The 12586-nt window shown below is 47.2% G+C and overlaps 1 protein-coding gene across 4 annotated transcripts in view; it reads left to right on the forward strand.

Annotated features, from left to right (window-relative positions):
* Positions 1-12586, forward strand: part of LOC128684111 (ecdysone-induced protein 74EF) — a 1067593-nt gene that overhangs the window by 374608 nt on the left and 680399 nt on the right. For all 4 annotated transcript variants that reach the window (XM_070090227.1, XM_070090262.1, XM_070090238.1 and 1 more), the window contains one exon: positions 10267-10301. The gene's annotated coding sequence lies outside the window, so the exon portion shown is untranslated. The remainder of the gene's footprint in view (positions 1-10266; positions 10302-12586) is intronic.

The following is a 12586-nucleotide window of genomic DNA, read 5'->3' on the forward strand; positions in this document are numbered from 1 at the left end:
TCTTTGACCATCTCACCCACATCATTATAAAGGAACGGGTGAGGTGACGGATGTTGGCCCTGAGGTGTCATCTGGGCCTTCATAAGCCTTCAGCTGTTGTGTTATTTTTGCAGTTCCTTGATAATGTGAGAAATCACTAAAGCGCTTGGAAGTTCATTTTTTTTCACAGTGGTTGTTCTAAAATTTTCTCTTATACGTTTAAAGATATATTTTTTCATTATGTTAATGTGAAAATTAATAATTTTGTACCAAAAGAACCTTAGAAAACTTACCTAACCTTATTATAACAAGCGCAATTTAATTTAGCCTAATACAACTAAATATGTTTTAGATAAGTTTACAATAATTTAATAAACAAACACAATGAAATATATTTTTTTTCGTTAGGTTCCGAATGATTTTTGCGAAATTAATACATACACAAATTTCGCTTGCCTTTTTCGGCAAAAAAAGCGTTGCTATTTAAGGCAAAATCGTAAGATTTACCCATTCAGCACACACACACACACACACACACACACACACACACACACACACACACACACACACACACACACACACACACATGTATGACTGAAGTAGTGACATATAACGGATAATTTATCAAATTTTTTCTTACATTCTAATTTGCATCATTTCTTTTATAACGTTGAATTTACAGGGTAAGTGTTAGTTAACCTTCACCAGGATGCGACCCACAGGAGTAGACTAGCACTCAAGTACCTACTTACTGCTAGGTGAACAGGGGGCAACAGGTGCACGGAAACATTAGCATCTACCGTATTAACACAGTAATCAGGTCTCTTAATTATTATAATGAAAAAGTTATAAACCCGCAAGGGTCATACAGCTCTGAATCAAGTCTTTTGAAAGGCGTAAATTAAAGGAAGACATTAAGTGTACAGACATAATTCATAAATACAGAGGATTATTATTATTATTATTATTATTATTATTATTATTATTATTATTAAACGTCCCTTCCCACAAAGTTGAATCCTGGTAAGTCTTGTGAGAGGTTCTCAGGCGTTGTCGCGCCCTTACCAGCGTAAACAGTGCGAGTGGTAAACACCTGTTGATCATGGCGTGGGTTGCATCCCGGGCTGGACCTGAGAATCATAGTGGAAATACAACACTGTTTGTCTGTCCGAATAAAGTCTTTCTTTTTCTTTGCTTTTTTTTCTTCTTTCTTTTTTTTCGTTCTTAACGACCTGATCAATGCAAACAGCAGAATACCTTACAATTTGCTCAAAAAAATATCTGCTGAAAATTACTTACTGCAGTCTGCCTACCACTACTTCTGCCTAGACACATGGAGCAAGGATAATATAGCAGAAGGCTCTCTTCCCACTCTCCATTGCTTCCCATCACACTGCCGTTTTGAAATTTTGGGGAGGAGTAAGGGGCAAATGTTTTCTTGAATCTACAAAGAATAATAGATATTTAATAGGGAAGATGAAACTAGAATATTACTGCTACTAATAATAATATCTATATTACTACCAGTACATGTACCAGGTATACAGTCCTAGCTGACATCAGTCACATACTACTATATAGAAAGCCCCTTGTTGTGCTGAGCATTTCGGGCAAATTAGGTCAGTTTTGTCCTAGGATGCGACCCACACCAGTCCACTAACACCCAGGTACCTATTTTATACTGATGGGTGAACATGAGAGAGAGAGACAGACAGTAGAGGGGAAAGGGAGGGAGGGAGAATAGTAAACAGGAAACGGAAGAGTTGTAAAAGCATGGGTGGTGGGAGGGAGGAGGCGTGATGGTTGGCTGTGTTGGTGGACGGTAAATAGTATTTTGGACATTGTATCTCTGTCTGTCTGTCTGTCTGTCTGTCTCTCTCTCTCTCTCTCTCTCTCTCTCTCTCTCTCTCTCTCTCTCTCTCTCTCTCTCTCTCTCTCTCTCTCTCTCTCTCTCTCTGTGTCTCTCTCTCGTCTCTAGCAACTTAATATTGACCAAATTGGTCTGCTACGTGATCCCACTAGCTGTTATTTATCGCTGCTGGCTCGTTACTATTGTCTAGGTAATTGTTGCGTTGCTTCTAGTGTTTGTACTTGTGTGTGTATGTGTGTGTGTAACGTCAGTACTTGCCTTTGTAACAGTCTGCGCTTCAATGAAATTCATTTGTTTTGTCTTAATGTTCCGTTATTAGACTATTATTGTTGTCTGTGTTGGTCAGTAACTGTGTTGCTCACTATTGTGTGTGTTAGTCAGTAACTCAGTGATTTCTCCAGTCGGCTACTAACAACACTGTGATGTTCAGTGAGGACGTACGTATCTCACTGCAGTACGGAAGGACTGAGAAATTAAGAAGATCGGAATACAAGACAAGCGCAGATCACTCAGTAGAACGTAAGTCTGATGTGAGAGATCTGAAAATGATAATGTCAGAAGATCTCAACGTTCAAGGAGAACAACAGTGTCTTTATCGCAACTGGAAGAAAAACGAAAGGTTGGATAACTAGAATTTTGAAAATAAGGAATGCCAAGGTAGTGATGGCATTCTTCAAGTCTTTCTCTCCAGGCTGGAATATTGGTGTACTCCAGCGGCCTCCTTCAAGCCAGGCGAAAGTGCAGAACTGGAAAATATACAGAGAACTTCAACAGCTCATAAACTCAGTCAAACTCCTAAATTACTGGGAGCACCTCAAGACCCTAGACATCCTTAGAATGTACAATAGGGATAAAAATGCATCATAATATACACCTGGAAGATACTAGAAGGATTGGTTCCAAACCTGAACACTGAAATAACATAAAAACATGAGCCTCGACAGACGGTGCAGGAAACCTCCAGTGACAAGCAGGGGAACGATGACTGCACTGAGAGAGCTCAGTGTTAAGGAACCACGACTCTCCATCACTCTCCCTCCATGCATAAGGAGGGTTAACAACGACAGACTCCTCACTGTCTTCAGAAGGAAACTTGACAAATTCTTCAAATCAATTCCTGATCATCAGGGCTGTAGTGCATACGTTGGACTGCGGGCGGCGGGCACTAACAGCTTGATCGACCAGGCCAGCAACCAGTAGGCCTGGTCTGGGACCGATCCGCAGGGGGGGGGATGAAGGGGGTTCAGTAACTCCCTAAGTCACTGGCACTTTTTTTTTTAATATTTTATATATTTTTCATAATTTGATGATATAACTTGTATGTAATGAATTATGAGGACAGACTGAAGACGCTGAACCTCACGTCACTGGAGACGCCAACGATCAGGGGAGACATGACCGCGGCGTTGAAGATACCCAGCGGCGTTGACGTGGTAGATGATAACACAAGAGTTGTGGGAAGCAGCAGAACAAGTGAACACTCAGAAGGCTAGGACGAAGCCCAGGAGGCTAGGATGGAGCCCAGGAGGCTAGGACGAAGCCCAGGAGGCTAGGATGAAGCCCAGGAGGCTAGGATGGAGCCCAGGAGGCTAGGACGAAGCCCAAGAGGCTAGGATGGAGCCCAGGAGGCTAGGATGAAGCCCAGGAGGCTAGGATGGAGCCCAGGAGGCTAGGACGAAGCCCAGGATGGAGCCCAGGAGGCTAGGATGAAGCCCAGGAGGCTAGGATGGAGCCCAGGAGGCTAGGATGAAGCCCAGGAGGGTACGATGGAGCCCAGGAGGCTAGAGAGAATCCTAGGAGGCTAGGATGGAGCCCAGGAGGCTAGGGAGAATCCTATGAGGCTAGGATGGAGCCCAGGAGGCTAGGATGGAGACCAGGAAGCTAGGATGGAATCCAGGAGGCTAGGATGGTGTCCAAGAGGCTAGGATAAAGTCCAGAAACAAAACATAACAGGGTAAGATGGCTGAGGGATAAGATGTGGAAATAGTGGCACAGTTGTACCCATGCATGCACAGCTCATTGTGCAGCTGGGTGCACAGAGAGTGTACAGCTGGGTGTACAGCAGTGTTTTCTCTCGAAGACTTCTACACTTGTTCCAGCAGTGTTTTCTCTCGAAGACTTCTACACTTGTTCCAGCAGTGTTTTCTCTCGAAGACTTCTACACTTGTTCCAGCAGTGTTTTCTCTCGAAGACTTCTACACTTGTTCCAGCAGTGTTTTCTCTCGAAGACTTCTACACTTGTTCCAGCAGTGTTTTCTCTCGAAGACTTCTACACTTGTTCCAGCAGTGTTTACTCTCGAAGACTTCTACACTTGTTCCAGCAGTGTTTACTCTTGAAGACTTCTACACTTGTTCCAGCAGTGTAAGGGAGAGGGAAGTAAAGGGAGAGTAAGGGAGGGATAATGAAGTAGAGGAGGAAAAGTGAACTAGAGGAAGGGAGATTGAGGTTGAGGGAGGGAGAGTGCGGTATAAGGAGGGAAATTGAAATAGAGGAAGGGAGAGTGAGGTAGAGGAAAAGAGAGGAAGGTAGAGATGGAAAGTGAGACAGAGGGAGGGAGAGTGAGGAAGAGAGGGAAAGAGAATAGACAAGGCGGAGGAAAGAGATTGGAAGGGGGAGTCACGTGGTGGGTTGAATCTCTCTCTCTCTCTCTCTCTCTCTCTCTCTACATCTCTTTCCGTCCTCTGATTCCTGCCTCTTTGCTGTCACCCTGTCCCTGGCACCGTCTCACTACCTCCCTGGCACTGACTCACCATCTCCCTGGCACTGTCTCACCATCTCCCTGGCACTGTCTCACCATCTCCCTGGCATTGTTTCATCTCTCAGGCATTGTTTCACTGCCTCCCTGGCATTGTAACCATCTCCCTGACACTATTTCACCATTTCCTTGGCACTCTCTCACCATCTTTCAGGCACTGTTTCACTATCTCCTGGCACTGTCTCAACCTCTCTCTGGCACTGTTTCATCTCTCAGGCATTGTTTCACTGCCTCCCTGGCATTGTAACCATCTCCCTGACACTATTTCACCATTTCCTTGGCACTCTCTCACCATCTTTCAGGCACTGTTTCACTATCTCCTGGCACTGTCTCAACCTCTCTCTGGCACTGTTTCATCTCTCAGGCATTGTTTCACTGCCTCCCTGGCATTGTAACCATCTCCCTGACACTATTTCACCATTTCCTTGGCACTCTCTCACCATCTTTCAGGCACTGTTTCACTATCTCCTGGCACTGTCTCAACCTCTCTCTGGCACTGTTTCATCTCTCAGGCATTGTTTCACTGCCTCCCTGGCATTGTAACCATCTCCCTGACACTATTTCACCATTTCCTTGGCACTCTCTCACCATCTTTCAGGCACTGTTTCACTATCTCCTGGCACTGTCTCAACCTCTCTCTGGCACTGTCTTACCACCTCTCAGGCATTGTTTCACTGCCTCCCTGGCATTGTAACAATCTCCCTGGCACTGTCTCACAATTTCCTTGGCACCGTCTCATCATCTCTCAGGCAGTGTTTCGCTACCTCCCTGGCACTGTCTCACCCTCTCCCTGGCACTGCCTCAGCCTCTTCCTGGCACTGTCTCACCATCTCTGGCACTGTCTCACTACCTCCAAGGCACTGTCACCCTCTCCCTGGCACAGTCACACCATCTCTCCGGCACTATCTCACCATCTCCCTGGCACTGTCTCACCATCTCCCCAGCACTGTCTCACCATCTCTCCGGCACTGTCTCACCATCTCCCCAGCACTGTCTCACCATCTCCCTGGCACTGTCTCACTACCTCCCTGGCACTATCCTACTACCTCCCTGGCACTGTCTCACCGTCTCCCCGGCACTGTTTAACCATCTCTCTGGCACGGTCTCTCTACCTCCCCGGCACTGTCCCATCATCTCCCTGGAGCTTTCTCACCATCTCCCTGGCGCTGTCTCACTACCTCCCCGGCAGTCTCACCATCTCCCCGGCACTGCCTCACCATCTCCCCGGCACTGTCTCACTACCTCCCTGGCACTGCCTCACCATCTCCCCGGAACTGTCTCACCATCTCCCTGGAACTGTCTCACTATCTCCCTGGAACTATCTCACCATCTCCCTCGAACTGTCTCACTACCTCCCTGGCACTATCCTACTACCTCCCTGGCACTGTCTCACCGTCTCCCCGGCACTGTTTAACCATCTCTCTGGCACGGTCTCTCTACCTCCCCGGCACTGTCCCATCATCTCCCTGGAGCTTTCTCACCATCTCCCTGGCGCTGTCTCACTACCTCCCCGGCAGTCTCACCATCTCCCCGGCACTGCCTCACCATCTCCCCGGCACTGTCTCACTACCTCCCTGGCACTGCCTCACCATCTCCCCGGAACTGTCTCACCATCTCCCCGGAACTGTCTCACCATCTCCCTGGAACTGTCTCACCATCTCCCTGGAACTGTCTCACCATCCCCCTGGAACTGTCTCACCATCTCCCTGGGATCTTGTTGCCACGGTCCACCAGGGAGGAGAGGCACTCAGATCGATGAGCTCCACAACACGAGGCGGAAACAAGCAGCTTTAATATCAAGGTTACACTCTAGCCTCTTCCTCTGGCCGGGGGGAGGGAGTTGTACTGTTGTTGTTGTCATTGTCGTTACTGTTGTCAGTGTTCTTGTCACTGTTTTTGTTGCTGTTATTGTCAGTGTTGTTAATGTTTTCACTGTTGTTGTTACTGTTGTTGTCAATGTTGTTATTGTTTTTGTTACCGTTGTTGCCAATGTTGATACTGCCGTCAGTGTTACTGTTGTTACTGCTGTCAGTGTTGTTACTGTTTCTGTCACTGTTGTTAGAGGGAGATTGGTGGACAAACAGAGGAAAGGAGAAAAATATTGTTAATAGTAGACTAAAATGCTGAAGGAGAAAGAGAGAGAGAGAGAGAGAGAAGAAGAGGAGGAGGGAGGGGGAGGAGAGAGGGAGGGAGGGAGGAGGAGAGAGAGAGAGACGGAGGGAGGGAGACAGGAAGGAAGAAAGAGAGGGAGAGAGAGAGAGAGAGAGAGAGAGAGGGGAAGCGAGATCTTTAATGTCCCTACACGTGACCACTGTCTCAGCATCACCTGTTAATATGTTCTCTCCCCCCACCACACCTGCACCACCACTACCACCACCTGCACCACCACACCTGCACCACCACTACCACCACACCTGCACCACCACTCCTGCACCACCACTACCACCACACCTGTACCACCACTACCACCACACCTGCACCACAACTACCACAACACTTGCACCACCACTACCACCACATCCGCACCACCACTAACACCACACCTGCACCACCACAAACACCACACCTAGACCACTAACACCACAGTTGCACCACCATTACCACCACAACAACCACACCTGCACCACCACCATACCATCTCCTACACCATACCTGCATCACCACACCAGCACCACCACACCTGCATCACCACACCAGCACAACGACGCCTGCACCACCACAAATCACCATCACAATACCTGCTCCTGCACTGCAACTGCACCACTACCACCAAAACATCTGTTAAGGGAGAGGGTGAGAAGGGAGAAAGGGGAGAACGTGAAAGGGCAAGGGTGGGGATAAGGTAAGCGGGGAGAGGGTAAGAGGGGACAAGGTAAGAGGGGAGAATGTAAGATGGGAGAGAGTAAGAGAGGAGAGAGTTAAGAGGGAAGAAAGCACCTTTAACGCTATATATGTGAGTGGCTGTGGTGCCAAGGATAACACTACGCCACCCACCCTGTCATCCACCCTGCCATCCACCCTGCCATCCACCCTGTCATCCACCCTGCCATCCACCCTGCCACCCACCCTGTCATCCACCCTGCCACCCACCCTGTCATCCACCCTGCCATCCACCCTGCCATCCACCCTGCCATCCACCCTGCCACCCACCCTGTCATCCACCCTGCCATCCACCCTACCACACACCCTGCCACCCACCCTGCCATCCACCCTGCCACCCACCCTGCCATCCGACCTGAAACCCACCCTGCCACCAACCCTGCCACCCACCCTGCCATCCACCCTGCCACCCACCCTGCCATCCACCCTGCCACCCACCCTGCCTTGGTGCACGTCAACCGAGAGAGAGAGAGAGAGAGAGAGAGAGAGAGAGAGAGAGAGAGAGAGAGAGAGAGAGAGAGAGAGAGGGAGAGAGAGAGAGGGAGCTGGCTACAGTGATTCACTTTCAATTTCTCATCTTACCATCTGCGTCACTTTTATCATTTTCTCTTTATGTTCAACCATCTTTATCTTCCTCTCTCTCTATTATAATTTACACTTGTTATAGGTAGTGTGTTCGTTATGTTTAACAAACACCTTTACCACTTTAAATAATAATATTATTATCATCCCTTCTTAGGTCTCCTCTTCCTCTTCTCTTGTTAGTAATCAAGTAATTCAGTTTATTTAGGTACAGGTGTACATAAGTACAGTTATCGTAGGTAGTAACATGTATTTCGAGTAGCACCAGGATGACCCAGGAAGGTCACACCAAGTGACTTCCTCCGACGGTGTTGTTGTGTGACGCGTCTTGAGGCGAGAGACAGACAAGTCTACGTTGTTGCCCTCTCAGATGTTCTTGGTCGTGCTGTTGTTGTTGTTATTGACGGTGTTGTATTTGTTATTGTTTACCTTTTTGTTTTTGTTGGAGTAGTTGTTGTTTATGAAACTTGTTGTTAACGATATTCTCTTTGTTGTTTATATTGTTATTGTTAATGGTATTGTTGTTGTTGGTGGTGTTATTGTTGCTATTATTATTATTATTCTTCTTCTTCGTATTGTTGTTCATGGAAGAAAACGCTAAATCTGTATGGGGGTAATACAACGTCTAGGGGAATGATAGGCATCTCCAATTCCTAGAATCAAAAGCCTCACTGCCATCAGAGCCTCCCCTTCTTGAAGGGACCCTCTTCCCCATTACGACGGTGTTACATCGTCAAAGAGTGCGCTACACCCGTACGAGTCAGTCAGCAGCCTCACCTCTTCACTTCAGGCCAGTGAGTGGCTCGACCCAGAGGTGTGGCTTGACCCAGAGGTGTGGCTTGACCCAGAGGTGTTGCCTGACCCAGAGGTGTTGCTTGACCCAGAGGTGTGGCTTGACCCAGAGGTGTGGCTTGACCCAGAGGTGTGGCTTGACCCAGAGGTGTTGCCTGACCCAGAGGTGTGGCTTGACCCAGAGGTGTGGCTTGACCCAGAGGTGTTGCCTGACCCAGAGGTGTTGCCTGACCCAGAGGTGTGGCTTGACCCAGAGGTGTTGCTTGACCCAGAGGTGTGGCTTGACCCAGAGGTGTTGCCTGACCCAGAGGTGTGGCTTGACCCAGAGGTGTGGCTTGACCCAGAGGTGTTGCTTGACCCAGAGGCGTTGCTTGACCCAGAGGTGTGGCTTGACCCAGAGGTGTTGCTTGACCCAGAGGCGTTGCTTGACCCAGAGGTGTTGCCTGACCCAGAGGTGTGACTTGACCCAGAGGTGTTGCCTGACCCAGAGGTGTTGCTTGACCCAGAGGTGTTGCTTGACCCAGAGGTGTGGCTTGACCCAGAGGTGTTGCCTGACCCAGAGGTGTGGCTTGACCCAGAGGTGTGGCTTGACCCAGAGGTGTTGCCTGACCCAGAGGTGTGGCTTGACCCAGAGGTGTGGCTTGACCCAGAGGTGTTGCTTGACCCAGAGGTGTTGCTTGACCCAGAGGTCTGGCTTGACCCAGAGGTGTTGCTTCACCCAGAGGTGTGGCTTGATCCAGAGGAGTGGCTTCACCCAGAGGTGTGGCTTCACCCAGAAGTGTGGCTTGACCCAGAGGCGTTGCTTGACCCAGAGGCGTGGCTTGACCCGGAGGTGTGGCTTGACCCAGAGGCGTTGCTTGACCCAGAGGTGTGGCTTGACCCAGAGGTGTTGCCTGATCCAGAGGTGTGGCTTGACCCAGAGGTGTTGCCTGACCCAGAGGTGTGGCTTCACCCAGAGGTCTGGCTTGATCCAGAGGTGTGGCTTGACCCAGAGGTGTTGCCTGACCCAGAGGTGTGGCTTGACCCAGAGGTGTGGCTTGACCCAGAGGTGTTGCTTGACCCAGAGGTGTGGCTTGACCCAGAGGTGTTGCTTGACCCAGAGGTGTTGCTTGACCCAGAGGTGTTGCTTGACCGCCCGTGTGGTTAGTGTCTCAGTTACTGTGGATTATTCTTATTGTTATTATCATGGTTTATAATTCTTATTATTATCATGGTTTATAATTCTTATTATTATCATGGTTTATAATTCTTATTATTATCATGGTTTATAATTCTTATTATTATCATGGTTTATAATTCTTATTATTATCATGGTTTATAATTCTTATTATTATCATGGTTTATAATTCTTATTATTATCACGGTTTATAATTCTGGTTTATAAATATTGTTGTTTATATTTTTCAGGAAGTGACCAGCGCTGAACGACGCTACAAATTGAGGTCAGTTACATCCCCTATATTATTATATTATTCATGGGGAGCGCTAAACCTGTAGGGGTCAGCGCCAGAAGAAGGGGAGGCAGTCAGGTTCGAGCCAAGGAAAGGAAGGGTGGTTGCAAATATCAACAGTATTACCTGTGTAGAACATCCTGGCAACGTTTATGGGTGATTTCCCTGGCCAAGCCTTAAGTCACGTGACTCCTCGCACATAGGCGGCCCCTCACTGTCTTAGATTCTACCAGGCAAAGGAGACAGGTAGACGTGATAGTGTCATAAGAACATAAGAAGGAACACTGCGCAGGCCTACTGGCCCATGCGAGGCAGGTCCAAGTCTCCTACCAGCTTAACCCAATGCCCCAACCTAGTCAGGTCAGGTCACATTCACCCAAGGAAGATGGCAACTGACCTAGTAGTACAAGCTAATCAGCTCCAACTCACGCCCACTCATGTATTTATCTAACCTACGTTTAAAACTACACAACGTTTTAGCCTCTATAACTGTATTCGGGAGTTTGTTCCACTCATCCACAACACTATTACCAAACCAGTGCTTTCCTATATCCTTCCTGAATCTGAATTTATCCAACTTAAAACCATTGCTACGAGTCCTGTCTAGGCTAGATATTTTCAGCACGTTATTTACATCCCCTTTATTTATTCCTGTCTTCCATTTATACACCTCAATCATATCCCCCCTGGTTCTACGCCTTTCTAGAGAGTGCAGATTCCGAGCCCTCAGTCTATCCTCATAGGGAAGATTTCTGATACATGGGATCATCTTTGTCATCCTCCTCTGTACGTTTTCCAGAGCATTTATATCCATTCTGTAATACGGTGACCAAAACTGTGCAGCATAATCTAAATGAGGCCTAACCAAGGATATATAGAGTTGAAGAACAACCTGAGGACTCCTATTATTTATGCTTCTTGATATGAAGCCAAGGATTCTGTTAGCTTTATTGCGAACACTTATGCACTGTTGTCTTGGTTTCAGATTACTGCTAACCAGAACTCCTAAATCTTTTTCGCAATCCGTAATATTAAGATCTACATTATTTAGTTTATATGTGGCATGGTTATTTTCCTGTCCAACACTTAGAACTTTGCATTTGTCAATATTAAACCATACCCCCGGCCGGGATTGAACCCGCGGTCATAGAGTCTCAAAACTCTAGAGTTCGTCACGGCCACGCTAGCTGGAGATTCGTCTGTAAAAACTTGCATTTGTGGTCACAGAGGTGCCTGTGCTAACCTTCCTATGGTGTAGAAATACACCTAGTTGGATGAATCTTATTGTGGCTAGCTGGTCTAGTGGCTAACGCGACGGGCTGGAGTTTTGAGACTCTATGACCGCGGGTTCAATCCCGGCCGGGGGTATGGTTTATTTGCAATCGTGTCATTACGATTTCTTAAGTCAATATTAAACTGCATCTGCCACTTCTCCGACCACTGCATCAGTCTATTCAAATCATCCTGGAGTGCTCTAATGTCCTCGTCAGAATGAATTCGACGGCCTATTTTGGTGTCACCGGCAAACTTGCCGATGTCGCTCTTTATGCCCTCATCATTGTCGTTTATGTAGATTGTGAACAACAGGGGGCCCAACACTGACCCCTGTGGAACACCGCTCATGACGCTTCCCCACTCTGATTTCTCCCCATTTATGCAAACTCTCTGCTGCCTATTTGTCAACCATGTCAACCTATTTGTCAACCAGGAAAAAAATTCTCCTCCTATTCCATGTGCCTTAATTTTGCTCAATAGTCTCTGATGTGGGACCCTGTCAAAAGCCTTACTGAAGTCCATATACACAATATCATATTCATTACCATGATCTACCTCCTCAAACACCTTAGTGAAAAAAGTTAATAAATTCGTAAGGCAGGAACTCCCCTTTGTAAAACCATGCTGAGATTCGTTGATTAATTTATGCTTTTCAAGGTGACTACGAACTGCTTCGGCAATTATTGATTCCATAAATTTTCCCACTATAGAGGTTAGGCTTATTGGTCTATAGTTCGAAGCTAAGGACCTGTCACCTGCTTTGAAAATAGGTATCACATTTGCTATTTTTCACTTATCTGGCACCATGCCAGTCTGTAGTGATATGTTGAAAAGATTAGCCAATGGTTTGCTAAGCTCCTCTTTACATTCCTTTAGAACCCTTGCATACAGTTCATCAGGGTCTGGGGATTTGTTAGGTTTTAATTTATCTATTTGCCTAAGGACCATGTCACTTGTGACCCTAATCGTGCACAGTTTATCATCATCCTGTTCTACATAAT

Source organism: Cherax quadricarinatus, chromosome 3 (genome assembly GCF_038502225.1).
Source record: "Cherax quadricarinatus isolate ZL_2023a chromosome 3, ASM3850222v1, whole genome shotgun sequence".
Classification (NCBI taxonomy): Eukaryota; Metazoa; Arthropoda; class Malacostraca; order Decapoda; family Parastacidae; genus Cherax; species Cherax quadricarinatus.